The 27,157-nt window shown below is 44.4% G+C and overlaps 1 protein-coding gene across 3 annotated transcripts in view; it reads left to right on the top strand.

Moving 5' to 3' along the window:
* Positions 1-27,157, top strand: part of LOC119647798 (Ig-like and fibronectin type-III domain-containing protein 1) — a 225,906-nt gene that overhangs the window by 53,953 nt on the left and 144,796 nt on the right. For all 3 annotated transcript variants that reach the window (XM_038049008.1, XM_038049006.1, XM_038049007.1), the window contains exon 2: positions 9,384-9,860. The gene's annotated coding sequence lies outside the window, so the exon portion shown is untranslated. The remainder of the gene's footprint in view (positions 1-9,383; positions 9,861-27,157) is intronic.

Here is a 27,157-nt window from a genome sequence, read left to right as displayed (position 1 = left end):
TGTGAAGGTGAAAGTTTGGAAAAAATGGGCGCCACTGTGGGAAGACGTTAAAATTAGACGAGTTTTGCTCTTGATCTTATTATATGAGATAAATCTGAATAGAACACTCTTTTTTCGGTGGATACAACTGGAAAAGGTCAAGGAAACAATTGGATTTGCTTTGCTTTTGAAACATTTGTTTTTCAAAGTTTGTATGCGAACATATCACTTTTCCAAGAAATTTGTTCCTGCGGTGTTTCGCGGGAAAATACTTAACGAACTTTTATGCAATTTTTTGATTCTTTGTACACTTTTAGATCAATTTTTCTCAGTTTTTGACATTTTCTTAATGAAGGATGTTTATAAGCCGATATTTCACTGTTTGACAGTCTCGTGGGAAGGATCAGTGGAGGCGAATTCAAATTTGAGAGTTGAATAAACATATCGAATACGTTTTCTAGGAACCGATTAAGCGCTTTCATTTGCATTTAATATGAAGGCTTCAGTTCGGCTCTGTAGCTGCTAATATACTTCAGCAATTTTCCTTGACATTTCTGTTTAGCAACCAAAGGTCGTCATTACCAGATGTTATGGATTATTATTATTATTCTGCTAAGGCAAAGTCGCACCGCGTCCTTAAAGAACTATTGTGCCCCTTTTACTGGTTATAGTGTACCTACTGATCATAGGATCTCAAGCAAGCCCATAACCGTCAGGAACTTTAGTATGTTCCCTACTTCCAGATCTTTCAACTTTGCATCTGGTATTAAGTGTTCTCCCAGATGACTCGACCTACTTTGCACAAATGCCGGACACTGTCCCAGGACGTGTATTGAGGTTTCGTCACACTCCTCATAAAACCTGCAGGCAGTGTCCGTAGATATCCATAGCTTCCTTAGGTGATAGTTCAGCCGACAGTGAACAGTGACAATTCCCATTATGATTTGAAGGTTCTTTTTGGTGAGATTTAATCGATGCTTTGTGCGCATGGGTTCGTACCCCCCAATAAGCACCATGGACTGCTTCATCCCTGATAGTTCCAACCAGTATAGTTCCCTCAACCGTCTCTTAATTTCTTAGAGTCATAGCCATGAAACCGTTCCCGATTCCACAGAAAGGTTCTGGCGTGTAAAGGCGACCCTGCTCCCTTCTTGGCTAGTTCATCCGCAGCCGCGTTGCCTTCCAACCCAGCATGGCCTGGAACTCAAAGTATCCAGACCTTGTTGGACGAGCCGAATGTATTCAGTCTCTCAAGGCATTTCCATACCAGATTAGAGTTCAGCTGGTTGGTCCTAAGGGCCTTGATCGCTGCTTGGCTATCGGTAAGAATAGGTATGTTCTGCCCGCTGTATTCCCTTTGCAGATTAAAGGAGGCACATTTGTCTATGGCGTATATTTCCGCTTGGAATATGCTAGTGTACCTGCCCATTGGCTCAAAGTACATTCTCCTTGGACCAATGACACCGGCACCCGCTCCCTCTGCTGTGAGGGATCCGTCAGTGAACCAAGTATTCAGTTGCTGATTTAGGCCGTATGTCGCAGTCACGCTCTCTCCAAGTTCGATTTGTTACTTAAACGTGTTTCAAACTTCTTATCGAAACGAAAGCTCGTTGTCATGTTATCCCTTGGTATCATTAATTCGGGATACCGTCCAGAAAGAATATCAATCTTTCTTCGGTTTAGGCCGCTCTCCGCCTCACTGATACTCCCGGCCATCCTAAATATTGCCCTCTTTGCCTGCATCTGTATGTGCAGATGGAGAGGGGTTAATCCCAGAAAGACCTCCAGGGATGCCGTTGGGCATGTCCTCATTGCCCCACTGATACGCACGCAAGCCAGTCTTTGGAGCTTATGTAATTCCCTGCCTTGAGTGCTGAGTTCGGTTCTTTCTGCCCAGATTACCATTCCATAGGTAATCATTGGCCTTACTATTGCAGTATATATCCAAAGTAGTATCTTCGGGTTGCAACCCCATTTTTCCCTGCTATGGACCTGCAAGTCATTAGATCTCTCGTGGCTTTCCGGCAAGTGTTTCCGATATGTGTCTTCTGGAGTTATTTTTGGTCTAGCGTAATTCCCAAATATTTGACATCTGTTTCTCGTTTCACCTCCATATTATGTAGTGTTATGTCTCTCAGGTGATCAAGCTTATGCCTCCTAGTGAATGATACTATGGTGGTTTTGGCTGGGTTCATCCGCAGTCCCACCTTCCTGCACCAGGCACTGGTAGCCCTTAGTCCAGTTTGGATTCTATCACATAGGGTATCTTCATATTTGCCCCTACAGATTAAAACAATGTCGTCCGCGTAACCCTGGACTTCTATTCCAGTATTTGTTAACACGTCCAGGAGTTCGTCCACTACCATACGCCACCGCCCGAGTGGTGTTCATAACAATAGAATTTGTACCTGTCGGTACTTCTATTTGCCTGCTTTCTAGCATTTTGCCCATTCAGAATGCCAGAGTGTTTCCCACCCTCTTGCGGCTAGGGAATCTTGTATCTCTGTGTACGATGTGTTGTCAAATGCTCCTTCGATATCCAAAAACGCGCATAGTGCAATTTCTTTTGTTTCTATCGCATTCCGTAGTACCTCTGTCAACTGATACAGAGCAGTTTCAGTTGACCGTCCTACACGGTAAGCGTATTGACAGGGGGGGGGGGGGGGGATTGGGGATTACGCTTTAGATCGTTAGTTCTAATGTAGTTGTCTATGACCTTCTCTATATTCACCACCGGAAACTTCTGATACAAAGGAGATGGTGTCTTTCTATTGGCAATTCAAAGCGATGGATGACCTGCGCACCAAGGTGAACCGCGATAGCAACTTGCTTAGTTGGGAAACTCAATCATGTGGATCATAGCAACTAATAAAATCCGTTGGATTTCAACTGGCATGCAACATCTGTCTAATCAATTCGGTCACATTGCAATCAGCAGTAGATCTGAGAGTTGAGAGAGCTGTTGAGATCGACCTCAAGGAACATCATCACTTCATAGTCGTTTGCCTTCGCTTTCGTATCGCGTTGATATCTAGCTGTTCGTGTGCTATAATAATAGCACGAAAGACATTGTACCTAGTCCACCGGAAAATATTGATGAGCGCTAGTCACTTTATTATTGTGTTAATCAAGGGTGCGGAAACCTCTCAAATAGCAATGAGTGCAGTTCCGCATATCGAATTACGCAGGAACTTGAGTATTTAGGTGGCCCAGCCAATCACGGCGACGGTAGGCTCCTCACCGACGATGATAAGCAACAAAGGAGCAGAAAGGATTACTCCAACTTTCTCCTCATTAGCACAACCTGGATGAAGTGGCGTTCCACAACTGATGCTCTTTGTGCTCCATGCATCAACAAACGTCTCAAATTTACCGGGCGCACCCTACTTTTTTAGTTATAAGACCAGCTGAAGTGATCAAATGAAATAGCTCCTCTTTTCTGGCATTGCGTTTACTACTGCGCCAACAAATATATTGACTCTTCGCATCGGAATATATTGTATTAAGAGTTCGAGACCACTTTATTCTGTATACGCTACCAGATTCCTTAGTTCTTGCGTCGGTTGAGGGCACAAAACATCATAGCGTGAATAAGCAGAGGCAACTATAATGTTTTTCCTCTCGTAATTAATCTAGTTTTGTATGGTGACCGTAACTAAGTCCTGGGAACAGAACTGTCTGAGCGTAGTTGCCTCTAACCGTCTTGACATCAGGACACAAGTTCTCAGGCTTATGAATCTTTCATTGTAAAAGTTCCAAGCCCTCTTTACTGATCCAATGCCACAGATTCCATTAAATCGAACTCATTACTCTTGCACCAGAGAAATGTAGGGGCAGTTCTGCAGCTTTGTCTGCCTCGCTACCAGCAGATAGGACGAGGCTTTGGCATGCTGCAAGTTAATTTGATTATTTTTTTTTATATAAACTTAGTCTAATGTCTAATGAAAAATAGCGTATGCCACGGTCGGCATATGAACGAGTTTTGCTTACACCATACCGCCAGAGACTAGTTCCCCTCGTGTTTGATTTCTCCGAGAATAGTCCCAATAGTAGTTTCTATGTCCTCATCCATGGCAGATCTCATTTCATCGTATAGAGTATTCGTCTGCTTTCCACTTAACAATAGTGAAGTGGCTAACAGGCAGGATTTACTCTGTAGCCCTTTCGCTTGTATGAGCTCCCATACCGGGATTCCGCAACACACCTTCAAACTTTTTGGTCCAATTCGAATACCAAGCTGCAACCCTCCACGTTTGTAGATTGGTCCTTTCTGGCATTCATGAAATGGAGGGTAACATTGTCCAAAGTCCATGTTCGAGTTCTGTTCATTGAACATGCGGATGATATCCCCTGACTTTCTTCGAGGGTCAACATTTTGACTATTCTATCCTGCGCAGCTTGGTGTTCACAATAGTGAACTTGGACCGAGCGCCAGAACTCGAAGCCGAGATTGTTGCTGGGGCCACTTTAAGGCAACTTCAGTGCGTTGCAGGAATCAGTCTATGGTCCCCCTCCTTAGTGGTTGATGTTCCCGTTTGCCGAGCCTTCCTCTTTCGCTTACGGGTAGATTTTTGCAGTAGTACCGCGGACGGGTCGGCCGTAGTTTCTCTCAAACTGAGAGTTGCCGTACTTTCCTTTCTTGCTGGCTTTTCCGTAGGCACAAATGCAAACTTTCCATTGATTTGGAAAATATGTCTTCTGCGTTCGATTGTTCAGGCATCTAAAAATCTTCATCTGTCACTACAGGAATTTCGTCGAGATTTACATGTACTGTATGAAGCCTCACCTAGTTCACGTGTTACCTGTCTGTTCGTCTGTCTGTCTATTTTTTATGGATGGAGGTGCTAATCTTAGAAAGGCACTGCTGCGCTAGGTTGAAGCAATGTTTGAGAGTTTCACCCACTAAAACTGCGTCAAGTTCCTTCTTCTTCCTTCTAACCGGACTAGCGCTAAGCATTACTTCGCGAACAAGGCTTGCTTTAAGTGACCAATCCTTCCACCTGCTGCGCCTACCTCTTGCGCCTTCCTTACACGCTTCACTTTGCTAAGTGCTGCCTGAACTTTCCTTATTACGGACTCCATAATGTTTGTAGGATTAGACTGACTTTCAGAGAGTCATCCAAGATCCTACTCTCTGATAAAATCATATATAGTATAGCATGATATGGTAGATGCGTAACTACAATACAATACATCCGACACGCTCTGTTTATCGCTTTCTCCCAGGCATATACCAGTTGTCCTTTGAAATTGATCTTCATGTCAATTATACTTGATAACCGGCTTTGAAACGACGGTATGGCAGCCAACCCAAATTATACTCGTATTCCTTTATCTACAGTTGACTATCAACATCGTCCACTGTTTCTCGCGAAGCTTTCATGGCGCTGATTTTCGGGGACAACCATACCCAAATCGACCGCAAAACGGGCTTCCTTAGGTAGGCAAGCCCATTGTACATTATCTTTCACGGGCAGAGCACAACACCGAGCCCTCTGAAACTCTTGTCGGGACTATGTATTGCTTAGCTCACTCAACTGTATTGTGTTAGTGTCCTTTTCGAAAAGTAACTTTTGTAGCCTACCTAAATAACTACGGGTGCCCGTTTTAGCCAATGAGCTTTCCATCCATTCCAAGGTGGCAGGCACCAGGCTTATTGTCATTCCCATTTTTTATGATCGGAGGAAGTCTATTTTAAATGATTGTTTCTAGGATCTTTCTACTTGCTTAATGGGCTTCGGATGAAAAATCGTCTCTGTCCCTTTCACTAAGCTAGGATAGAATTCTTCTACCATGCACACCTTTAATACGGTGGCAAACCAGTCGGGTCTGGTCTGACCAGTGGACTAAGGGCTCTGTGGGTGCGACATACAAATCGGGATCTTTATTATTTCCGATTTTCCGACAAATTTCGACAAGTTCCTCATGAATTATTGCAGGTGTAGTGAAGATATCCAAAAGGTATTTATACTTTTTGCGGTTTTGTAGGGAGGCGGGAAGAGCAGCGTCATTATATCGGGCCGAAGATGCGGGCAAATTAGTTGTGTTGTTTGCCTCCTCAGTTTAGATCTATCTGTAGATTGTAAGGGAGGAGGCTGCGAGGGCTGAAAATGGTCAATTATTTCATGGGCCCATTTTCAGAAATTATAATCCGAAAAATCTGAAAAGAATAATGAAGCTGCCGTTTTGCGTTATCCTCCCCGTTATACCTCAAAATATTCCCTAAATCTATATGTAACTTGGCCCACATTGGGCGCTATTTACAATGAACTTTTGTATATTTTATTTTCCGAGTTATCACAATCTCGGCAGATGCCGGATTTTACCTAATATTAGCACCAAGTGCCAAGTGCCAAACATTCGATCCTACCTACTTAAAAACTAAAAGGGGGGGGGGGTGGTAGTGGCCGGTGGTAGGTCACAACATCCACGTATGCAGAATGGCGTACTTCTGCATGGTTTGAACCAGATTGTGCGGTAGTCCCCGGACATCAAGGAAAGTCGTGAGGGATTTAGGTACAATACTTGTAGCTGGCAATATTATGGGAACTACAACCACCCGCTCGAGACGCCGAATTTCTTTGATTTCCCGAGCCAATGGTTCATAGCTCACCTTCTTCTCCACGTATTTGCGTTCGATGTTGCTATTATGGGGGATAGCAACATCAATAATATACGCGGAGCGACCCATCTTGTCAACTAAAAGCACGTCAGGCTTGTTGTGTAGAGTGTAGCGATCAGTTAGAACTTGCCGGTCCCAATACATGCTGTAAGCAGAACTATCAAGTACTGCTTGAGGCACATATCGGTAAACCGGACATGTTCCCGTGATCAGCCCATGCTTGTATGCATGGTTTTGATGGATAATCTTACATATAGCGTTATGCCTGGTGATGTATTGCACCGGTGCCGTAACAGTACAGCCAGAAATGAGATGGTCCAACGTCTCTAACGCCGAACCACACATTCTGCACTGGTCGTTCTCCACCCGTTCTTTCATGATGAGCTTTTTATAAGCTCGGGTGGCGACCACGCCGCCCTGAATGGCACACATGAACCTCTCCGTCTCAGCAAAGTGCTCCTCAGCACACAGCCATCTGTTCGACAAATGCAAATCGACAAATGGGTGCCAAAGACAATTCACGTGTTTAGGAATTCGGACAGCAGAGCATCCTTCAGATCACCATCGCGAGCATGGGTTCCTTGTAGAATTCCTAGGTACTTGTAGAGGTCTGTATCGGTCATAGCTTGAATGTGGAGGTCACCAATGCTATGTCCGGTATGCGGCTCGTGATGACCTTTACGGATGGCTTGGATTCGCCACTTGTCTAATCCAAACTCCATCCGAATATCACGGCTGAGCATGTCTATTATTCTCAACAGACTTCTAAGATGGTTGTCAGTACCAGCATATAGCTTGATGTCATCTAGGTACATCAAGTGTGTCAGTTCGCACTTAGCACGTAGGCCAAACTTGATTGCAAAACCATGCCCTCTAGCATCATTCAGTAGTCATAAGAGGGGGTTCAGTGCCATACAAAATCAAAGGGTACTCAATGAACCCCCCTGGAAGATGCCTCTCCGTATACGGATGGGCTCAGAGGTATTAGCACCCTCAGATGTACGCACCGATAAGGTGGTATCCCACCCTTCCATGGCTGTCGCCAAAAACTTTATTAGTTTCGGATCAATGCGATACAGATGTAAGATATCGATTAGCCAGATATGCGGGACGCTATCAAAAGCCTTGGCATAATCGATATAGCAACTAAAGAGGTTTCTTTGGTCTCTAGTTGCTTGTCCTACAACTACCAAGTCGATAATGAGTTGCTCTTTGCAACCTCTTGACCCAACTCTGCAGCCCTTCTGACGCTCTGTTAGAATTCGTTCAGAGATCTGAAAAAGCTCCGCTGGTTGCTTGCGTATGTTGCATTCTGGACACATTTCGAATGACTTTCGCCACACCGTCGAAACCGACTGCATATGACAGAAAGTTTCTGGGGATGGCATAGTTCCGGTAAACCCTCTGCACTTTATTTCTCATCCGCCTGCTAGCATTGCCAGTGCTGATCTGAATCAGACTAGCAATGTCCTGCCTTAGTGAGTCCCTCCGACGTTCCAGACGAATTTTCCATGGTGGATCTCTTTGGTAACTCAAACCAATAACACGAAAGCGAATCTTCCGACCGTGCAATCTGACAGCCGTAACCGCACCACAATACACAAGTCATTTTAGTAGCAGAAGTGACATATCAGTACACAACCGAGATGCAATCTCATCATTGATTTAAGATAGAATTCTCGGAGTTGTTGGAGGTGCATAGTGTCTGGGAATACCTGGTCTATGTAAAGGATCCATTTCCGAAAATTCTATACACGCTCTTTGGAATTCGTCCGGAACCTCAGTGGAAACCTCAGCTGGATGGTGGAGAAAAGTGCTTCGGCGACTACAAAAACTGTTGCCTGCAGTGCGGCGTGGCATTGTTGTTACCGCCGTCTCTGCCACCGTCGCGATGACCTCAAGTCGAGCACGCTTCCTGATGATCGCCGGGATTGTGTCACTGCGAGTTATAAAGCGGTACTGGTGTGCAACTCGCTGCACAGTCACGTGCGCGAATTGCGGGAAACACTCGACAAATCTCTGATGCAACAAGGAGGGGTAAGATGTTGTATCCGCCCCGCCGTTATTTCGTAGTAGGAGCGGATGGTGAAGAGGTTCGTTTCCTCAGTCAACTTTATCCGCTGCCTACGCGAACCTGCTGAAGTGGTCGCCACAGATTGTGGCGAAACAGCTGCAGCAAGCGGAGCAATGCTTTTGGTCGTCGTGGCGCCTAGACGTCGAAACGCCCCACGACTAGCGGTTTCGGCGCCGTGCTGCCCATTACGGGAACCCGACCCAGTCACCAAGTCAGACGACTCCCGCCGGTTATCCGTACCGGACCACAAATTTCTTCTTCTTCTCATTAGATGGATTTGCATTTTATCTCTAGCTGCCAGGTGTGGTGATAGTTTTATCAGTGAGTAATCTGCAAGACTGCAAAGTTCTTGCACTTTCCTTACCTATCCCTTGAGACGCTGCGGTGGCGTACAGCCATTTAGACTGAGGTTATCCATCCATTCTCCTTTCATAACCGGGGTTGTGACCGGCTACGCCGGAGATGCTATTATTATAATAATTTGCTGATTATAGTTATCTACTCATTTATATAATTAATTATGAGCTTCTTAGAAACGCTCATCTGTCACTAGAAACCTACCCCACCAGAAGTGGAGACGAAAACTCCTGATATCTTTGTTGAAATAATGATACTGAATTTTAATTGTTTTCAATTATCAATTATTTCATATTCATAAATAATCATTAGGAAAATATATTAATTTATGGTTTTCATTTTTTCTTTCAGGTGGAATGCTATTGTAACTTTCTGTAAAACAACACTAAATTCCGAAGTTGAAGAAATGTGAATAACAAATTAGTGACTAAAGCCGAGTATATTATTTTTATTTGTATTTAAAATTTTCCTCTGTTCGTGCATTTTCACTTTTCTGTTCAATTAGCGATAATAGATTATTACTATTCCATTATTTAGTCATTCTGCTCACGTCGTACTTGCGCGAAATTCGGTACAATCCGCAAAAAAATTAGAAGAAAGTGATCGTTTTCTACTGTAAAGTATCTGAAGCCTCTTGATCGCGAGTTCGTACATTCCAACAGTCGGAAGGTTCTGGATGGAACGGGGAGAGGCGCGCTAGTTTTGTGAATCTAATTAAAATTCAATTATTCGTAAATAAAGAAAAAGTAATTGCTGATCAGAATATTGTCAAATAACGGACACGACGAAGAAGAGGACCTCAAAGATACACGAGTGAAAATATCGTTGGTAAGTAGATTCGAGTGAATATCTTTAACTATTTCAGTCGCAACTTTCCCTGCAAGTTTTCAATTGTATTTACTTTTCATATTTATTTGTTCTTGTTGTTCACGAGAAGATATTGCGTCTGTCTTACGCCATCAGAGGTGACTTGTAGTAATTTTTCAATAAAATGTTGTTTTCGTTGTTGCAGTAACGAAAATATTGTTCGTTTTTGCTGATCGAAATTTCATTTGGGTAATTGTTTGGATAGCGATGCTGAATTGGTTAGCCTTCTTTGGCGCATGAGAAAAATTGTCATGCTCATATGTACGTGCGATGAGGAAAGTAAATATATTTGCTTTCAATCGAGCTCATCTTCGGAAAAGCATCTCGAAAACTTCAATTGCCCGAATGGGAGCATGCGAGATACTTTTCGAAAGATAAGGGTCCAGTACTCGAGAGTAAATAGACAAACTTATAGTACTTTCTTTGAGAGCCTCTTCTACGTATTTGTTTGAAATGGGATTGGGAACGGTTCACCAATGTTACACCAACAGGTACATGCTCGTTTTACACTGATTACTGCACTGATGTCAGCATGATCCCGCATGGTACCAGCCTGTACGTACTATAAATGATATATGATGCTAATGACAGTGGCACTGATGATATTGTTGCATCTCGTTCGAAGCTTCGGGTTTTCCTTCAGTTTAGCTATAAATTGTGCAGTAAAATTCAACACCAATGTCACCTTGAATTGACTTTTTCAAGGACACCAGTTTTGTAGACTTTGTGGCATAATACGCAATTTACACGAAATTGATGATAATCACAATAATTGACTCGAAATAATGTAAATTTTGTTTATTAGCAATTCTGTGAAGGTAACATGAAAATCAAATTTTGGGATATGGTTTTTGGTCACATGTAAGTGGGATCGTTTAAGATTTTGTGTAAAACAAAAGCCATTAAAATTGATTTAGAGTCTGGTAGTTTTTTTTTAAATAAAGCTTGAAAGCGACCCAAAACAAAGCCACAACGAGGGACTTCAACCCACTAACATCATTTCTCCTGACCCTTTCATCATCATCAACGGCGCAACAACCGGTATCCGGTCTAGGCCTGCCTTAATAAGGAACTCCAGACATCCCGGTTTTGCGCCGAGGTCCACCAATTCGATATCCCTAAAAGCTGTCTGGCGTCCTGGCCCACGCCATCGCTCCATCTTAGGCAGGGTCTGCCTCGTCTTCTTTTCCTACCATAGATATTGCCCTTATAGACTTTCCGGGTGGGATCATCTTCATCCATACGGATTAAGTGACCCGTCCACCGTAACCTATTGAGCCGGATTTTATCCACAACCGGACGGTCATGGTATCGCTCATAGATTTCGTCATTGTGTAGGCTACCGAATCGTCCATCCCCATGTAGGGGGCCAAAAATTCTTCTGAGGATTCTTCTGTCGAACGCGGCCAAGAGTTCGCAATTTTCCTTTCTAAGAACCCAAGTTTCCGAGGAATACATGAGGACTGGCAAGATCATAGTCTTGTACAGTAAGAGCTTTGACCCTATGGTGAGACGTTTCGAGCGGAACAGTCTTTGTAAGCTGAAGTAGGCTATGTTGGCTGACAACAACCGTGCGCGGATTTCATCATCGTAGTTGTTATCGGTTGTGATTTTCGACCCTAGATAGGAGAAATTGTCAACGGTCTCAAAGTTGTATTCTCCTATCCTTCTTCTTCTTCGTGTTTGATCAGTGCGGTTTGATGTTGTTGGTTGATTCGTCTTCGGTGCTGACGTTACCACCATGTATTTTGTCTTGCCTTCATTGATGTGCAGCCCAAGATCTCGCGCCGCCTGCTCGATCTGGATGAAGGCAGTTTGAACGTCTCGGGTGGTTCTTCCCATGATGTCGATATCGTCAGCATAGGCCAGTAGTTGGGTGGACTTGAAGAGGATCGTACCTCTTGCATTCACCTCAGCATCACGGATCACTTTCTCGAGGGCCAGGTTAAAGAGGACGCATGATAGCGCATCCCCTTGTCGTAGAAAGACCTGACCCTTTGTGCCCTTGAAAGACAGGCGAGTTCAAGCATTTGTGGAAAGGAGAAGCTACAGCTTCTGACCACTCAGGCCGTGTTGGCCCATTGTACTCGCCTCCCCCGTCTAATGAAATATTTCGGATTCGTTAACGTATCGCAGGATTTCGCAGCTACCTGTCGCAACTGGAGAATATCGGCACCAAAGATCTGATGCCTGATGCGTCCATAAGTGGGGCATTTACATAGGAAATGCCCCGTGGATTCCGCTTCCTCATTACAGGAGGAACACGTATCATCTTGAGTGATTCCTATTCTGAACATATGACCAGATGCTCACAATACACCTGCAAGTCCTCCTGCTTTTCTACAGGATAAACTTTGCGGTATGCATGTTTAGTTCTGGCAGGAAAAGTCTGGTTTGTCGAACAGCGTTTAGGCTCTGCCACCTGTCATTGTGGGAAACTTGTTCCCAGTTTTTGAAGACAGACTTAGTCAATGCTACTAATATTCCAATTGCTGGTTCCGGTCCCGGCATAGGGAAGATTGACCCGCCTTTCGCTAAAGCATCCGAGATTTTATTTCCCTCTACGCCACAGTGACCAGGTACCCAGAGTAGTTTCACCGTATTGAATCTAGAGATAGAGTTCAAACGGTTTCTGCATTCCTAAACAATTTTCGAGGTGATCAAAGGACTACTCAACGCCCTCAATGCATCTTGGCTGTCACTGCAGATTGCGATGCGCCTGCCCTTCAACCGCTCGTCAATCACGCAGTTTGCCGCCCTTAGAATGGCATAAACTTCTGCTTGAAAAACCGTTGAATATTGTCCTAAAGGAAAAGCCCACTACTCGTTTTAATTCGTGAGGTAGACTCCGGCTCCAGAACCCTCTTCTGTTTTTGAGCCATCGGTGTAGAAGACTTCCGTATATCCCGCCACCCATTCCTCTGGGACTTCCCAGTTCTCTCTACGCTTCAGGGTAACTTCAAATCTTTTACCAAACAGATGTTTGGGGACACGATAATCGGAAGGCATTGTAAGAACTGGATTCAGTCCTCCGAGTAACTCTTCAAATGCTCTGTGCCTCCCACATCCGTTGTTTCCCCATAGATCTAATCGAATTAGTCTATGAGCTGTTCTCATTGCAGTGCCTTGAATAAATATATCCAGGGGCTGCAAACTGAGTAGTGCATTCAGAGCTGCGTCGGATGTCGTGCTCATGGCACCAGTGATACTCAGACACACAGTTCTTTGCAGTGCGGCTAGTTTACAGTGAAAATCTTTTTGTCTCACCTTAACCCACCAAACTACGGATGTAGATACGAACATCGACCTAATGATGGCAATGTTTATCCACATTACCACAAGAGGCCTGAGTCCCCATGTCGAAGCAAAGGTCCGTCTGCTCATCCCATAAGCTGTGAGAGCTCGATTCATCTTTACCTCTACATGTTTGTTAGTTATTTCACTTCTTCGGAGAGTTGAAGAGTAGTACCACTCATCTCAGGGAGGCGAACTTCATCCAGTTTTCTCCTTTTTGTGAATAATACCATTGTGGTTTTGTTTGAATAAACTCAAAGTGCATGTCTGAGGCACCAACTGTCTATCAAATCAACGGCACGTTGTATATTCCTACACACCGTTCCAAGATCCCGATCAACTGCAAATACAGCCACGTCATCAGCATAAGCCTGAGCGTGCATTGACAAATTTTGCATTTCGCATAGTAGTCGATCAGCATACTCCACAGAAGTGGCGAAATCACATCTCCTTGGGGGCAGCCCTTCGTTGCTTCTGCGGTCAGATAGCGATTGACACTCACCTCAATGCACAGCAATCTCTGCGTTAGCATAGCATGGATCGACTTAATTGAAGCATCGTCAACACCATGCGCTCTGGCGGCATCACAAACTTTTTGAAAAGGCGCACAGTCAAAAGCCTCTTCAATGTCCATGGACACCCCTATCGCGTACTCACCATTCAAAGTTGCATCCTCTATCTTTGTAACCAAAGAATGAAGAGCAGACTCACAGGACTTTCCACGCACAAGCTATTTCCTCTCATTAGTAGGTCGGGGTGGTGGTAGCACAGTAGTTTTCCGTACTGAGCTACTATTTCATGCCCTTGACCCTTGGTTAATAGACGACTTCGAAAATAACATGTACTGTCGATTAGACCGCACTCCGGCATACCTCGTGCCTGCGCTACAAGTGAAGCAGAATGACTCCAGAAAGGGAAGATGCTCTATTCCAAACAAATATTACAAGTGGGAATAAACGGCTCTGGATATACGCCTACCGTCGCCTTCAAAGTCTCGTTAGGTATTCCATCTACTTCGGGTATCTCGTTGGTTCCTAATTTCCTGCCTTGTGAATTGGGGCTTAAGAACACACTCTAAGTCTTCCATGCTTGTCGTAAGAGCTGACTTAGAGGGATAGAAATTTATGGGCTAGCAACCTTACTGCTACTGAAACGTCAACAAATCTAACCTCACGGCAACGACCTTCAAAGACGGATTATGATTGGTTTCTGAAGTGTAAGCAGGTTCCTCGATAACGGCAGTCAGGGTGCTCAGAATGTTTGCTTTTTCCATCTTGAGTGGGAATTCCAACAATGTAAGATACACATTCTGCGCCTAAGCGAAGAGTAATGGTGGGACTCTGGTTAGTACTCCTCTCTTTCTTGCCGCACTAATGGCGGTGTGTTTTGTACTCTGGAAAGCCAAGTAGTAGAAGATGCGAATTCGGTGTCGGGTTGCTTCTGACTTCTACAGCAAGGAGTGTTCTCTTGACCTGGGATTCGGCTCCTGACAGACTTCTGACTGCAAGATTCCGGTCCAGGTTAAGGAACATCACAATAGCACAATGTTACGCATTGGCGGAAGCTTCCGATATAGTGGATAAGGATGCTTTTTACGACATTGAGATCGTGATCGATGATCTGAATGCCAATATGGGTCTTAGTGATCGCAACGGTAATGGTGGAAGCTTCGCGGATTTCTGCAACTTCCACCACCTCGTCATTGGTAGCACATAATTCGAGCACAGAGCCATAAGGTCAGTTTGGTTTCAACTGACTGATGCCGTACAAGCAATCAGATCGAACACTTCGCGAGCAGATTTAGGAGTTGTCTCCTGGATAGGCATAACAAAAGAGATGCTGACATCGGCAGATATGCTGAGTAAGCCGGCTGAGAATATCGATGGTTTTGGATCGCCATTAAGACTGCTTTTTGTCAGGTGCTCTGCAGCTTGACGGCCACGTCCCAAAAGGTCGTCACAACATCTGGCTGACTGCGGGGTCTTAGAAGCGGATCGATGAACGGAAGGGGTTGAAGGTTTTTCACAACGATGCGAGTGATGAAGGGCGTGTCGCGCTTAAAATCCGATGCCGAGCCAAATCTCGAGAAATTCATCGTAGCGTACGCCGTGACAAGAGATAATTTGTTATTACGCTGGCCAGGGAAGATTACCGTCGAACGCAATGATTTCAGGAGTGGATACCGCTTGTCGGAAGAGCTTGCATGTGGGCGTAAATCTTTCGACGATCTTGTGAAGGCATCAACGGTGCACTTCTCATCCACGATGATGAATAGCTGAATAGGTGGAAAGAACATTTAACCACGGTTCTTAACCGCATCACATCCGGTGAAGTTCCTTCTCTTGTAGATGAAATGGCTAGTCACCGTAACATGCGGACTGTTCCTCCAAGCAGAAGAGAAATCATTTCGGCCATCAATGCACTCAAGCAGGGTAAAGCCGCTGGGCTTGGCGGCAAAGTTGTTTAGTGCGGTACCTGCAGTTACTGCTGATCTGCTGCTTCCACTTGTACGGAAAGTAGAAAAATGGAATGACTGTCAAGGTTCCGAAGAAGAGGACCCGTTTGTAAGTGTAAAAACTGTTCCCTACCGTTGCAAAGAAAATAGCTAAAATAATCCTGGAACGCATAAAAGAACATCTTGAAAGCTTGATCGACAGAGAGCAGGCTGGTTGACATGGTTCCTCAAACGCCTCGACTACGCTGATGACATCTATTTGCTCTTTCACCGGGTCATGGATTTTGGCCAAATAGCTCTGGATTTGGAAAAGGAGGTGAGTAGAGTTGGACTGAAGATAAACAACAACAAAACGAACGTTCTCAGTCCGGCGGATTATCACACTCTCCCTATTTGGATCAACGGGCGTTGAGCAATTTGTATATCTAGGTCGTGTGACTTCTGCCGGCGGTGGCACCGAATTGGATGTTACCCGCCCCATTAACAGTGCTAAATCCATTTTCGCTGCACTGCCTAAAATCTGAAAAGGCAGCTTTCCCAAAACCAAGATCAAGTTGAGACTGTTCTCTGCTGGTTACCCTTCTGTGTTGCTATATGGGAGTATGTAGTAGTAGTGGACTCGACTGTTATCCAAGGTCTCCTGTCTGCGTCGGGTCATCAGAGTGCGCTGGCCTGACACTACCTCAAATGAATAATTTGTTCGTTGTGATTTGTTTGAAAAGATACCAAAGCAAAGCCTGTATATCAATTATGATCATATGAAATGATTCTGACTACCGGAATTCCCTGGCTCGTAGCTCAAGGTGGTAGACTGTGTTTATAATGATTCTTTTAGTTGGTTTCTTTTATATTACTGATTTTACAAGTTGTCACACCATAGACACCTGCTCCAGTTGTGTATGACAATTATCTTCCCAGTTTTCATCGGTGACTATGGTTCTTACCAGGGGAATTCTCTACCGCTTTCGAAAGGAGAAAAATTGTTGGTCCCTTGACTGAGGATAATTTCGTGTCCGAATAAGGAGGGAGTTTTTAAACGATATCACGGCCGTTTGGTCGTAGATTGAAGCTGTGTAAAGAAATTGCGGTGGGCGGGTCATACAGTCCGCATGAGTGAGGATTATTCAGCCCCAAAGGTCGATAGGGTCATTATCTATGGTATAAAAAGAAAACCTGGAAAACTCTGCTATAGATAATCCAATGCCATGAGCTAGGATGCCAAATAGCTGCTTGGGATATCGAATTGGTAGATTTTGACGCAAAAATGGGATCTTTGGGGCACCTTACTAAGGCAGTTCTAGGTCGGATACCAGTTGTTTCTCAGTTTATTTATTTATTTATTTTTTTATTGAACTATAAACAAAAAAAAAGTAGATTTGGAGTTACATCTTGTTCGCAGAAGGAGGAGCAAGTAAGTAGCTTGACTTATGCTCAAAAGTAAGGAGATCCAAGGCATAGGGTGTTGTAGGACCGGTATAACCTCAGGAGCGGAAACTGAAAGTAGCTATCAAGCAGTACGAAGGGGACTTAAAAAATGTCCGTAGTACGTGTTCTAGAGGAGGTAATGCAGCATTTCAGAACAGTCCACTTACAGAGTTTGTACATATCTAGGAAAATTCACCGTTGTTGCAGGGAATATAGATTGACAGTGTGAAGTGGGAGAAGATAGTCCACTCAGAGAGAGTTCTTTTCGGAAAAGGGAGATCGGATGAACTTGCCATGTACAACCAAAAGAGTGCGACAGTCAGATTAGCGAAAGAAAGACTAGATTATACAGCAATATTCAAGAATGTTTCAAACAAGGGTGTTAAAAAGTGTTAACAAGGACTCGATTGAGGTCAAATCGAAGGAGGAACGTAGGATAAAACTAAACATTTTGGGAGCGTGGAAATTGAAACGAAGTTTCTCATCGAAGAGTACACCCAGATATTGGAAAGAGGTCACTAGTGATAGCGTTTGTCCACCTAGAGGGTAGGAAAGGATTTTGGGAAGGGTTTTAGAGAGTAGCCCATCCACTAGAATTTGCTAACAATTGGTGTCAGCTTATTAATCGAGCACCAACATATCAGTGGAGAGCACAGTCCAGAGGAGTCAAATAATTAAGGATCGTTTGCGTAAAGCAAGCATTGACAGAAGAAGGTGAGGGAAGGTCATTAAAATATGATTAGTAGGGGGCCAAAAAATGGACCTTGGGGAGCATCAAAGGAAGGAGAGAAAAACGGGATGAGGAACTACGAAAAGGAACTTTGCGGTAGGATAAGTAGGAGGAGAGGAGGAGGGAGGGTGTTCTGTTTTTTACAGTCGTCAAAGAAGAGGCTAGAAAGCCCATTTGAGATGGGTCCGATAATGGTTGTTGTTTAGGATCTGCGGGATCCTAAGTCCCCATCCACTTGATGGTGGACCGGACTAAATGAGGAGCAACTTACTCCCTCGTTTTTTAGTCCATGGATCCCTAGTATTGGAGCGTAGCACCCCAAGCATTAAGAATTGAAAAAATCAAAAATTTTGACTGACGGTTTCGTCCAGGGCAGAGGCAACTCATCAGCCGCTGCCTCACCTCTGCCCTGGGAGCAGCGTGATTGAAAGTGGCAACAGGTGGAAAGACGCTCCCTTTTATCATCGCAAAAACACGACAAGGTTGCGAGTTATATTGGACTTAAAACCCCAGTCGTTGTAGTCTAAGCTAGACTAAAGCTAGGTTGTTGTTTAGGATCTGCGGGATCCTAAGTCCGCATCCACTTGATGGTGGACCGGACTAAATGAGGCAGAGGTGAGGCAGCGTCTGATGAGTTGCCTCTGCCCTGGACGTCAGTCAAAATTTTTGATTTTTTCAATCCGATAATGGTGTTAAAATTTCCAATGAAGAACCAAGAAGGGCGTAAGGAGGAGAACGCCGAGAGATTTGAAGCAGTCTGCGCCTAGAGGTGTAGAGAGGGTAGTTGTCATGGAAGAAAAGCAAGAATAGAGCAAGTTGCAAGATCATTATGGGGATTCTGCAATGGGGTCACCAAAATTTATAGAAAGGCAAATAGAAGAAGAAGAGACAACAGGAGAGATCGGGCAGGAAATTGTAAAAATTGCTAAGAATTTAATCATGGCTAAGGCCAAGTTGAGACCGTCAAAGTTGGCTTTGTGGAAATTGCACTTATGCACTTTCAAATTCAAATTGGCGATAGCGAATTTTGGCATACGACAATGTATAAAGAAACATGGTGAAGTACTGTTCGGGCAGGTTGGTAATGAAATGACTACAGCATGCCGATTTAGCTAGATAAGGGTGTTTGACATCGGCTGCATGACAGACGCCTGTGACGAACATTAAACACGGGAAATTTTATAATGGTTCAATTGCGTCCGAATCCTAAAATGCTATTTCTTTGAAACGTTAAAAAAAATATTGAAGCACCTTTAAGCTTGCTTCATTGTGTCAACAAAAAAATGAGAACCAAAAAGTGCAAGAGCAAATCCAGATGAAGTCAAACGGCAAACGACAAATATTCCTTTGGGAAAAATATAAAACCGCAATTGAATTATGAAAGTTAGCCCAATTACTGCACTTTCTTTGCCACCCAGTCACAAACATGTCCTCTGATGTAGCAATCCAATCACATTAATTTAGTTAGAAACTGTTTCAATTCAGTTTGATTTTCGCCAACATGCCTTCATATTTTCCGCCCCTAACTCAATGAGATGTACAAAAGCGAATATGTGTGGAATCAGAGGAGGTCAATAATTGGACTCCCCCTTTGACAAGCATCCCACCCCCAACAACTTTAATATCGTGGCTTGACTGACTCACTCACCTGCTCTTTCTACGGTAGTTACCTTAATCAATGGCGTGGACAAAAAACCTTCAGGATAAAGAACTTGCTGGTAGGGAAGCCTGCAACGTAGAGTTTGCAGGGAAAGTGGAAACTTCTAAGGGGCTTGCTAAGCGAAAACATTACCTTCAGAAGGCTTTGTAAAGTGTATTTTGTCACCGGGAAGGAAGCATTACTCAGTCGGCATACATATGGCTTCTCATTCATCGGATATTTTCCACTTTTGCTAACTAACAATTTGCTTTGAGTCTTAGTTTTTCCCCCGATTTCGTCATGGCCGATTCGTTATACTGCGAAGAGTCGAAAACGGATTAAGTGGTTAAGAGGCGATATAATGGCGATAAAATCCATTGGGTGGTACCTGCTTATGTTTTTCCATTCTCGAAAGCTGTGGAACTTGAACAATGAAACAATGCCATTATATGGAGCTTACTTAGGATGCTAGCCGCAATATAGTCTCTCCCTCGTCTTTCGCTATCCATTAGAAAGCCATTCTGCCTCTCCTACTACGTGCAGACAACAATTTCTTGGCGACCACATACTCCCGTAACTGCTTTTATTAGATTAACGGCCGAAGTTAGCCATGAAAATGTGAGGTTCACTTCCATAGAACAGACTTATGGTTGTTGATTGTAACACTGAAAACTAAGGTAACCCCAACCAGAACAAGTTGTTCGCCTTACCCTCCCCCATTACGAGGGTATAATTGCAGAAAGTTCGAATGTTGTGTACTAAGTGTTAATGGGCGAACGGACGTAGTACCTCTGCTGTGACGTTACGCTTGAAGGTAGCACTTTCATAGCTCAAGTCCTCGAAAACCGAGACCAGCTCTTTTCGCAAGGAATCTTTTCCACAACATAAGAGCCCACTCCATGCCAGCCGCCCGGCACCGCGCACTTGCTTTGCGAGAGTATTTATTTTTATTATGTCTAGGGTAGTTTTCACCCACCTACAAAGAAACCTCGTGAAACATTTTTGCCTTCAAGTTGATTGTAATGTACGATTATGGCGTGGCACTGAGGTGCTTTGAAGAGTCAACCAAGTCTTGGTTGCTGACTTTTCGCTCCCCCGTTTATCACAAATATACACGGTTAAGGGAGCAGTCTGCAGGGAAGTCGAGTCGCCTAGAGTGGATTATAGGGAATTGGAATATTTATGATGTTTATCATTAGAAAAGAAACGAGTAAAACGTGAGTTTGTCTTGAGAGTAGAAGATAGCACCCGTGATGGCAGCCAAGCAATGTGGGAAGATTATGATATTTGCCATGCCGCTGGAAATTGCTGTTAATATTTGAGTAGTTTAGTGAGCTTTCTCACCCGTTTATTTTCGAATCATTTTATGATAGAATAATGATGCAGTTTATGGTAAAAGAAAGAGGATTTATTCTGTTCGCAGACCTAGAGAGATAAGGAGTAGACTTTCCATTGTAGGGGCCAAATTTAGAAATGCATTGTTTTTATAGGTGGACCTGGAAATTTCAAGAAGACGCTGCTGCGCCAAATCACAACAGTGTATAGGATTCACACTCTCTACCACCACTTCTCCGCTTAAATTTGGGTGAAACACTATTTGGCAGGGAGGACTCAAGTCACGTTCAAATCATACGCCGCTCCCGCATTCTAGGCCCAGTTACATCAATGGAGCTTTCTTACATCGCGGCTATCCTTGCGCCGGCTGCACTCCAAATTTGCTTCGGACCTCAACATCGTCTCTATGAAATCCTGGAGTTCGGCGGTCATCTACCAATTTCGGACGCTGAAACATAAAATGTTCCGGGTCCTCGGGTATCCAATTGGAAGGGATTCCTATATTACCTACAATCGGCATTTCCAGTAAGGAACTGCGTTAGGTCGTAATTCGATTCTCCCATCTCTCATTAGTGTATGGATTCAGGGGCCCTTTCTGGAGTTATCCCACCTTGGCTACTATCTCTTGTACAGTTTCTTCCTGGTGGTTTTTGGGAAGTCTGCAGTTATCTCGGACGGATTCGACCTTCTCATGTTGTCGAATTAGTACGTCTCATTCGCAAAAAAACCAAAAGGATTATTCCCACTATCACAGACATGTTTAACCCGAGTGGCCGATACCCAGAATTCACTTTCCGTCTTTTGTGTTGTTCCATTCTTTCGCCCAGACAAGTGCCGTATTTAGTAGGATGGATTTCATCACCTGTGCACTAATTGGCCTGCAACTTTATTTTGGCCTTTCGAGATTGGGTCTCATTCTTACCGTGGATAAACTAACCTTAGTCGACCTCATCATCACCAATCTTGATGTTACCAGTATATTTTTTCCAATAACGACCATTTCCCTCCTTTCGTCTGGGTCAGATCTAGATTAACTATTTGTAACCACGATTTGATGACACGAATGATTTCACTTCCCCTTGCAGTTCCACTTTCTCGAGGTGCTTCGTAACTACAGCCACCAGTAGGTCGTCTGCAAAACCAATCAATGTTGCTTCCCTTGACACGCGAAGATCGAACGCTGCATAATTCATGATGTTCCACAGCAGGAGTCCCAATCCACCATCTTGGGGAGTATCTTCTTTGTGTCCATTATCGTCCGTGTTGTTCTTTAGGAAACTTCACCAATGGTAACTTTCAATTAACTAAGCTAAATGACCAGGGACATTTAGTTTAGCCTTCAATTCAACCTAATTGGGGCATTCCTGACACCACCATGATGCACCACTTGTCAATGGATATTGCCTGCCAAACCACCTCCACGACCGTTCCCAGTGTATCAACTGTAGAATGGACTTACTTCAAGCACATACGGTCGTCCCGATAGACCAGCTGCTAGCTTGGGTAATGGAAACGGCTTTTTGTATACCACCCCCTCCCCCTCCCCAAACATAGGATTTGAAAGATAGAGAAGGCGATAAGAGAAGTCATGCCAGGTCTGTTTTGGGCGTTCGGTAGCAAAACTAGCTTCTGACTCTTCCACTAGACAAAAAACAATGTTTCCACCATGCATGATGCAAACGTGTTTGTGGACCACATAACCGTAGCCGTAGGAGCTAACTTGAAAGCTTTGTTCTGAATTCCGTTGAAGCATTCTAATCTGCAATATGTCCGTATATCCTATTCAGATACTCATAAGCTCAAGAATGGAGAAGAGGAACCATTGGGTAAGGTCGACTCGAAAAGAAGGTTGTTATTATTTTCAACATGAACTACAAGCACGTAATTTTCGGTAATTTTCGCCCAAATAGTTTATTCGTTACAATCCTGGAGGCAACGTCCAGTGGAAATTGTATGAGCGTCAAGAGACAACTGCCTGTGGCAGTGTTGTTTGTTTTGGTATATACTCCTTTTAAGGTTACTTTGGAAATCACGATATTTCTCGTCCAACTTGCGACTTTCCGGCTTCTTTCTTACTTTTGGACAAAATTTTCTTCGCAAATACAATGACTTTAATTTTCCACTAGCAGTTTGGTTTTCTGGTGCAGTGCAAACGCCGTCGATTCAGTTACACCCTGAGACAGTTGAGATACCTTCTTTATCGCGTTCCCTCCGCAATAGAATCTCATTCTAGGGTCGCAAAGAGTGTTTCTTCCGCGGAAGTGTCGGAAAACCATTCTGGCTTTTTTCCTCCCGGTTATCGCTTCCACAGTTTTTAAAATCAAGAGGGATGACCTAGTGACAGCTATGAGTGTAGTGATCACTAATCCACCAGGCCTTCCTGCTTATTAACAATCCTGATCCTCCTCCGCGAAAGGTCCCAAACTGTCCAAATTCCCCTTATATTGCGTTATTCTTTGACTAGGAGGAGGTTAATAGTAGTAAATATGGACGCCACCGGGCTCCCGGTAATGCCTCTGTTTCTTGTATGGTTTGTCTTTCACATGCTCATAACGTGACGTTATTAGATGGATCCTACACCCAAGTTATGCTACCAGAATTTCGCTACAGTTCACAAGTCATCACCATGTCTACATTCGACTCTTGAATGCTTTGTGAACGCAGTTCTCACCTGCTTCGCAGTAGTTCAGATTGAAAGGAGTTGAGCGATACTGTGAGCTGCATCAGGCGGAAATGCAAAAGGGATCCGATATTGAAATTAAACAGATCCAGCAAGAAGTCAATAGATTTTTCTTTTTTTTTCGGGAAAATGGCGAAGTTGTTAGCGGAACAAGCTGAGATTAGACCCAGAAAAGAAGATATAACAATCTTGTAGTACTACTTATGCTTGGTTGGATAAGGGGACTATCTTCATTCCTTTCCGGATCCCACAAGTAATCTAGACAAAGGAAGGCCATCATTGTTTCCGGCAGTGACGGTCGATGCCTGGAAATCTGCCTGAAATGATCCGGTGTGAACCTAGCTTCCACTCCCTTTCTACCTTAAATGTCACAGCAGTCAAGTTCCAAATTATTTAGGCGCTGAGCTCGCTGGGTATCCACCATCGATAGCCCGCTTGTCACCTCCTAAAAAATTGAAGGCATTAGGTTTCCGAAGTCCTATATAGTTAAAAATTTCCCTTTCTTCTTTTTGTTATTTGGACTAATTTTTGGTTATCCTTTGTACACTATCCATAAACAATTTTTATAGATGAGTGGAGGCCGACTTTTTTCTGTAGAATTTCTTCCGCCTATATTGAAGAAATTAAACCACAGCGAGCGGAAAAACCAATTGGTTCTTCCACCTGTCTCATTCTGAAGGGTTTCCGGTTCTCAAGATGTTCTTCGTAGCGCGAATTGCCTTCGAATTAAAGCGAAACCCTTCGTTTTTTCGGGTTTCTTCGAATTTTTGGAGGTTTCGATGATGCTCGTACGCAGAAAGGATACTGTCCTCGGCTCAATGATACCACGGCACTAAATTCTTATTGGTTCCTCCAATGTCTCGCCCATACTGTGGCAAGTCAACCGTATAGACTACCCAGTCAATTTCTGACTTTGTGAAGCAGCTTCACTGATGATCAGATCAGCTGCCACAAGACATTTACATATTTGTCCCGGGAAGCATTGGACATAAGCAGATTCTTAGCATTAATACATATTTCTTATATGTAAAATGCCTCATTTTGAATGTCGAGTCCAACCATTGTTGTAAAGCGATGCCGAAATCCGACGGACAAATACTGCCACTACCAAGTTTAGTAGAAACAGTCCGTGCAATTCATCGGCTAAAAAATCATAAGTCGCCAGGAGCCGATGGAATTACAGCCGAATCAGTTAAATATGGAGGCGACCAGTTACACCAAGTGGTTCATCAACTTGTGCTCAAGGTATGGGACAGCGAATCAATGCCTGACGATTGGCAGCGAGGCATTATCTGTCTCATACATAAAAAGGGAGATATCACACAGTGCAGCAATTATAGAGGTATCGCGTTGCTGAGTACCATCTATAAGATATTCTCCACTATCTTGCTAGGCTGGTTAGCCCCATACGCCCAGAACATCATTGGCCCATACCAAAGAGGCTTCATTCCAGGCAAGTCAGCAACAGAACAGATTTTCTCTGGAGCAAGCTCTGGAAAAACTGTTGGAATATGGGCAACAGTTGCACCATCTATTCATCGACTTTAAAGCCGCATAGCCAGGGTAAAACTGTACTCGGCCATGGGAGAATTCGGTATCCCGACGAAACTAATAAGACTGACTAGGCTGACCCTGACCAATGTGCGAGGCCAGATAAAAGAAGCAGGATCACTCTCAAGACCATTCGACGTCAACAACTGTCGAGAAAGTGATCCGTGATGCTGATGTAAATGCAAGAGGTACGATCCTCTTTAAGTCCACCCAACTACTGGCTATGCTGACGATATCGACATCATGGGAAGAACCACCCGAGACGTACAAACTGCCTTCATCCGGATCGAGCAGGTGGCGATTGGCGCGAGATCTTGGGCTGCACATCAATGAAGGCAAGACAAAATATATGGTGGCAACGTCAGCACCGAAGACCAACCAACCAATAACATCAAACCGCATTGGTCAAACAGGAAGAATAAAGTTAGGAGAATACAACTTTGAGACCGTTGAAAATTTCTCCTATCTATGGTCGAAAATCACAACCGATAACAGCTAGGATGATGAAATCCGCGCACGGTTGTTGTCAGCCAACAGAGCCTATTTCAGCTTACAAAGACTGTTCCGCTCGAAACGTCTCACCATAGGGTCAAGGGTCAAGCTCGTACTGTACAAGACTATGATCTTGCCAGTCCTCATGTATTCCTCGGAAACTTGGGTTCTCAGCAAGAAAAATTGCGAACTTTTGGCCGCGTTCGAGAGAAGAATCCTCCGAAGAATTTTTGGCCCCCTACATGAGGATGGACGATTCCGTGGCCTACACAATAACGAAATCTATGAGCGATACCATGACCGTCCGGGATCTAGGGATCTAGGAAACAGCGTCAACCGACTTAGGCGGTCACAGAAGGGAGACCTCATGTTGGAGCTAAAGAAGTCTAATGACAGAACAGCGGAGGGATTCCTCGGTCAGGTGGAAAATCCCTTGGCCAGCAGGCTGAAGTAAGTGCCAGACGGCAGGAAGTAACTACTGTAAGTGCAAGGACATCGAGGAGCAGGGGGATGTGCGCGCAGCACTGGAAAAGGTGTTCGAGCTTCCGGGACTACAGGAGTCGGCAGTCAAATCGATGCGAAAGGCTTATGGAGGGACGCAGACTGCAGTTATCAGCCTGCCAGCAGAGACAACGTTGCAAATACTAGCGGCGCTCAGAGTGTAGATAGGTTGGGTCAACTGTCGGTTCAGAGAGTGAGTGGACATTAAGTCGAGGCACCTGAAGCAGCCTCGACTTTGGGAACAAAGCCGCAACATGCACCAGTTGGGCTGGATTTATGTTTACAGTTCTTACGCTCTTCCTAGCGCAACACGTGGGCAGTATGAGGAGATGCTGCACCATTTGGTGCTGGACGCAAGGAATCATACCCCGAAAATCATAGCGGATGACTTCAATGCCTGGGCCTGTGAGCGGGGTAGCCGAAGGAGAAACGAAAGAGGATGTATCTTGCTCAAGGCTTTTGCCGACTTGGATGTTGTATGCCATCCTTTTGAAGTCGCTGGGGCGCCAAGTGGCGGGTTGAATGTTCGCAGAAATTGAATAGGGATGCCTGGCTGGACGAAAAAGGCGTTCGAGCAGGATACGTTCTCTGAAGCTCTGCCGGGTAATGGCGACCTGAATGGCACGGCGACTGAAATGAGATGGGTGCGATGGGTGACCGAGGTAAGCGACGCTGCTATGCCCGGAGGTGAAGGTTTGCAAGCAAACCGCCAAACTATTGGTGGAATTACGAAATCGCGGAGTTCAGGTCGGCATACCATCGAACAAGAAAGCAATTCCAGCGATCCAGGGCACCCAATCACGAGGAGCGCGAACAAGAATATAGGACTTTGCGTGGCGGAATAAAGGAGGCCATTCGTAGGAGGAAAAGAGATTGCTTTAGGCGACTGTGTGTAAGTGCCAGTATAAACCCCTGTGCATGGCCTACATAATAGACGGATGCAGGCGGGTTCATCAGGAACGGAAGCAGATCACCGGCGAACAGCAAGAGAGGAGTCTCATAGACTCTGGTAACGACGGTGGAACGAGTCGTCGAAGGGTCGGTGGAAATACAAGCTTATTCCTGATATTAGGGAATGTCTTGACCGACGACACGGGGAGATGAACTATCACCTCATGCAATTTCTCACTGGACACGGTGATTGCTACTGAAAGTA

Source organism: Hermetia illucens, chromosome 2, assembly GCF_905115235.1.
Source record: "Hermetia illucens chromosome 2, iHerIll2.2.curated.20191125, whole genome shotgun sequence".
Lineage (NCBI taxonomy): Eukaryota > Metazoa > Arthropoda > Insecta > Diptera > Stratiomyidae > Hermetia > Hermetia illucens.
The sequence above is the reverse complement of the archived record's forward strand: the minus strand, read 5'-3'. Positions and strand labels throughout refer to the sequence as shown.